Raw genomic sequence first — 6,000 nt, forward strand, 5'->3', positions numbered from 1 at the left:
ACCGTAAACTCATGTTTGTCCATGATTCATGGGTTTTAGTGGTTGTAGGTTAAGCATACAAAGTTCTAGGTCCAATTCCAAGACATACAAGGTGTTAAAGGCACTTTAACACCCCTTTGGAGGAGTTTATGGTCTAAGGAGATGTTTTTACGGTCCAAGAATGTTCTTGGGCTATAAACTCAAGTTTTTGCGATTTGTGCATGATTTGGTGCATTTCTTGAAGGATTATAAGGTTCTATGCACTCATGGAAGCTTTCGGAGGTGTTTAAGGGCAATTTAACACCTTAAAAAGGTGTTTATGGTCCATGAATGAGGGTTTACATTCCAAGCATGTTCTTGGGCTGTAAACTCATGTCAAAGCCTCAAATGATAATATTTTGGGGTCCTGAGCTCATGCATGCAAGTCTAAAGGTCTTAACTAAGCATTAGAAGTGATTTTGAAGGGTTTTGGTGCTCCAAAACCCCATTTATAGGTGTTCACAGTTTGGGGAGGTTCCTAGACCATAAACACAAGTCTTTGGTCCTATTTTATGATTTAAACACGAATTTGATGCTTAAAGATGCTAATCCATGAGTTAGGATAGTTATCTTAATGATTTGAAGCTTGAATTGGATCATTTTGGATCAAAGTCGAGTTTTAGAGAGAGTAGTGAGAGAAAGTGTTTTAAGAGAGAGAAAAAGCTGCAAAATGATGTCACTCAATCCCTTATATAGGGGTTGAGTTTATGGCCCGGTGGAAATCTACCCGATACTGACGTTAAACGGGGCTTTTGGTCATACCCGATTAAGTTACCGTAATCACGACTTAGATGAAACTAAATATTTTCCAAATGAAAATAGAAAATATTTTAATGTTTAAAATGTATCCCAACCCTTATGAAACCTAAATAGAAGTCGCAATTAAATAAGTTTAAAACAAGGTTAACGAAAAAATTGAAAGGTAACGACTTTATTTACGGAAACGGGTTACAGTGACGGAATAAATTACGGGTCGTCACACATTTGAACTAAATTCAGATGATAGTTGCGAATCATGCTTACTTGGAAAAATGACAAAGTCACCATTCACAGGTTCTTGTGAGAGGGGTGAAGGTTTGTTGGATCTTGTACATACAGATGTGTGTGGGCCCTTCAAACATGCCACATGGGATGCTAATCATTATTATTTGACTTTTACTGATGATTACAGTAGATATGGATATGTCTACTTTATCAAGAATAAGTCAAAGACTTTTGAAAGTTTTAAAGACTTTAAATAGGAAGTCGAGAATCAATTGGGTAGGAACATTAAGATGCTTCAATCTGATTGAGGTAGTGAGTATCTTAGTTCACAGTTCCTCGACTATCTTAGGGAATGTGGGATTGTCTCACAATCGACACCTCCCAGGACACCGCAGTTGAATGGTGTGGCTGAGAGGCATAATCGAACCTTGTTGGAGATGGTTCGTTCCATGATGAGTCGAGCTTCCCTACCAATCTCATTTTGGGGGTATGCATTAGAGACTGCCGCCCATATCCTTAATCTGGTCCCTACAAAGAAAGTTGCCAAAACTCCTCATGAGATGTGGACTAGTAAAGTACCCAAACAAGACCACATCAAGATTTGGGGTTGCGAGGCTTTCGTGAGACGCGATATTCATGATAAGCTCAAACCTCAAAGCGATAGGTGTATTTTCATCGGCTACCCGCAACAATCCTTTGGTTACCTCTTCTACAGACCTAGTGAAAATGTGGTCTTTGTAGCTCGGCGGGCGTTCTTGTGTGTGTGAGAGAGAGAGAGAGAGAGAGATTTCATAAGCCAAGGAAACAGTAGGAGGCAAGTTGACCTTGAAGAAATTGAAGAGTCAAGCGGTGAAGGAAATTCAAACCCTAGCACTCAACTTGAGGAGGAAACTCATATTGAGCTAATTGACAAGTTTGTACCTCTGAGGCGTTCCACAGGGTTTAGGAATACACCTGAGCAATACTATGGATTCCATATTACTGCGGAAGGTGATACACTTATCAATAATGAGACACTGATAGGTATGGATGAACCTAATAGTTACGTTGAAGCCATGGCAGGCCCTAAGTCATCCAACTTGAAAGAGGCAATGGACAGCGAGATACAGTCCATGTATGACAATCAAGTTTGGAACTTGGTTGAGAATGTACCAGGTCGTAAGTGTAACACTCAATTTTTCAAACAAAATTTTCGATTTTATAAAAACATAGTTCCATCAATATTCATAAAAACAACCCCTTTTAAATTGTTCAACAATACATTGCAAAATCCCAAGATCAAATGTCAAGCTCCAAACGTGTGTGTACGGATCAAGCCGGCGCCTTCCCACGGTCGTCACTAGTACCTGAAACAATAACATCAACATTGTAAGCACAAGGCTTAGTGATTTTCCCAAAATACTACATGTAACACATATTAGCCACTCGAGGCTATAACTCTGTGGGTCCGTGCACCCAACTCTGTGAACCCTCAGGTTCTAACTCTGTGAACCTTCCGGTTCTAGCTCTGTAAACATGCACAGCATCAAACACATAAAAGTAATGCAGTACAACACATAACATACATCGCATACAAATATTCTATCACATAACTCTGGTTACCTACTCAAGGTAAAGTATAGTGAGAAGACTCACCTCGTGTGTATCGGTAAACCGTAACCCTGAAATTGCTAAACACTCGATCTGCCGAGCTGAAGTTCCCCCTATAGCACAATATATCTCTAATTAACACTTTCCCAACTAGGGTTAACCATACCATAACAGGACAATCTAGGTCAACGCTGGTCAACGGTCAACTTGACCGGACTCGGCGAGTGCACTATAGCGACTCGGCGAGTCTGAGCGAAATCACCAATTTCCCTGAAACTCTCTCTTGACACGTCGAGCATCCCTTCCCAACTCGACGAGCTCCACCTGGCACGAGTTGTGGGGCCACCACGACTCAACTCGCCGAGTCTCCAGAACGACTCGGCGAATCCGGTTTGACTCGGTCCACCTGTCCATCCTGACTCCCCCTTGACCCACTGGGTTCACTCATCCCAACTCGGCGAGGCCACTCGCTGAGTGGTCGTGTAACATTCAAGCTACTCGCCGAGTCTGTTCTTCGGACTCGGCGAGTCCATGCCATGCACTAACTCAATCTTGCTCTAAAGGCCAGATCCAGTCCACTAATCCATAGATCCAGTCCCCCCATGCTTACTTAGCACGTAAAGTCCCAGTCTTGATGCATGAATAACCTCTACATGATCACAAATGATGATTTTGACTCTATTACTTCAACACAAGGCCAAGGACTCCATTTTTACCCATAAAGCTTGATGAGTGAGGCCCCCTGGACCTCTATGGATCCAGATCCATGGTCTCAACTCAAAGAGGGAACAAAAGGGCACCAAATCACCCCATAAATGATCATATTTAACCCTAACTTGCATCAAGTTCACCAAACAGGAAATGGTCCGAAATATTACCTCTAAAGTGATGATCCAAGCTCCAAATCCACAAAATGGCAACCTCCTTTGCCTCCTTTTGCCTAGAGCCTCCTTCTTCTTGCTAAACAACACTCACAAGGTCAAGATTTGCTCTCAATCCTTCACCAAACGCTCAAGAACTCTAGGGACACACTCTGGGGGTTGGATGAGCGCAAATGACGGCCATAAGGCCCCTTAAATAGGCCACAAACCCGGGGATTTAGGGTTTCTTAACACAGCGCAGACTCGCCGAGTCCATGCCCTGGACTCGCCGAGTCCAAGCGCGTACCTTCGCTCCAACCCACGTCCCTACTCGGCGAGTCTGAGCCCTGACTCGCCGAGTTCCTCTTACAAAACAACACAATTAAACTTACATTATACCTGGTAAAAATCCGGATGTTACAATTCTCCCCCACTAGAACTGGACTTCGCCCTCGAAGTCTCGCTCTAAAACAGCTCCGGATGCTGCTCCCGCATCATATCCTCCGGCTCCCAGGTCATCTCTGATCCCTTCCGATGTTGCCACTGAACCAGTACCAGAGGTACCTCCTTGTTCCTCAAAACCTTGATCTTCCGATCCCTAATAGCCACTGGTCTCTCTGCATAATTCAGGCTCGCATCAACCTGAATATCCTCAAGTGGAACCACTGCCGACTCATCGGCTATACATTTCCTCAACTGCGATACATGAAAAGTGTTGTGAATCTGCCCCAACTCTGCTGGCAACTCCAGTCGATAGGCTACCCGGCCTACCCTGGCAATCACACGAAACGGGCCTATAAACCGGGGCCCCAATTTGCCCCTCTTCCTGAACCGGATCACTCCTTTCCAAGGAGAGACCTTCAGGAGAACAAAGTCGCCGACCTGAAATTCCAGCTTGGACCGGCGTCTATCCGCGTAACTCTTTTGTCGGCTCTGAGCGGTCAATAACCTCTGCCTGACCAGCTGTATCTGCTCTGACGTCTGATTCACGATCTCTGTACTGCCCATTACCCTTTGCCCAACCTCTCCCCAACATATGGGAGTCCGACACCTCCTACCATATAACAGCTCAAAAGGTGGCATACCAATGCTCAAATGATAGCTGTTATTGTAGGAAAACTCCGCCAAAGGCAAATACGTGTCCCAACTACCCCCAAAGTCCAGAACACAAGCTCGAAGCATGTCCTCGAGTGTCTGTATCGTCCGCTCACTCTGACCGTCGGTCTGGGGGTGGTATGCAGTACTAAAATGCAGCTTAGTACCCAACTCCTCATGAAATTTCTTCCAAAAACGGGAAGTGAACCGCACATCGCGGTCTGAAACAATCGAGATCGGCACCCCATGCCGAGATACAACCTCCCTCACGTAAACCTCCGCCAACTTCTCCGCTGAAGAACTCTCACTGATGGCAAGAAAGTGAGCGCTCTTTGTCAACCTATCCACGATCACCCAAATTGCATCAACTCCTCTGGCAGTCCTCGGCAATTTGGTGATAAAGTCCATAGTGATCTGTTCCCACTTCCACTCGGGAACCTCCAATGGCTGCAACTTGCCATGCGGTCTCTGGTGTTCGGCCTTTACCCTTCGACAGGTCAAACACCTCTCGACAAACCATGCTACATCCCTCTTCATACAGGGCCACCAATACTCCTTCCTTAGGTCCAAATACATCTTCGTGGCCCCGGGGTGGATCGAAAATTTCGATCTATGAGCCTCCTCCATCAATGTAGCACGTGTACCGCCCACAAACGGTACCCAGATCCTGCCCTGATAAGTCATAAGGCCTCGACCATCCGATACAAACTCAGAAACCAACCCATCAACCCGCTCTCTCTTCTGCATCTCCGGACGCACGGCCTCGGCCTGAGCCCCACGAATGGCGTCCAGAACTGGAGCTATCACGGTCAATCTCAAACATACATCTCGCAGGGGAGTGCTCTCCGCCCTGCGGCTCAACGCGTCAGCTACCACATTAGCCTTGCCCGGGTGGTACAAGATCTCACAATCATAGTCCTTGACCACATCTAACCATCTCCTCTGCCGCATATTTAGGTTAGGCTGATCCATCAAGTACTTCAAACTCTTATGGTCCGTGTAAATCGTACATCAAACCCCATACAAGTAGTGCCGCCAAATCTTGAGGGCGAACACCACTGCCCCCAATTCCAAATCATGAGTGGGGTACCTCGTCTCGTGAGGCTTGAACTGCCTTGATGCATAAGCTATCACATGACCCTTCTGCATCAATACCGCTCCCAATCCTAGGATCGACGCGTCACAGAATACCACAAAACCTTCCATGCCTTCCGGAAGGGCTAATACTGGAGCTTCACACAACCTTTGGCGAAGCGTCTCAAAGGAGGTCTGCTGCTCGGGACCCCATGCAAATGCCACGCCCTTCCGGGTCAATCTGGTGAGTGGAACCGCAATCTTGGAGAAATCCTTAATAAAGCTCCGATAATACCCTGCTAACCCGAGAAAACTCCGTATCTCAGAAGGTGACCTCGGCACCTCCCACCTCATCACTGCGTCAACCTTGGCCGGATCG

Source organism: Lactuca saligna, chromosome 3 (assembly GCF_052625555.1).
Source record: "Lactuca saligna cultivar CGN05327 chromosome 3, ASM5262555v1, whole genome shotgun sequence".
Lineage (NCBI taxonomy): Eukaryota > Viridiplantae > Streptophyta > Magnoliopsida > Asterales > Asteraceae > Lactuca > Lactuca saligna.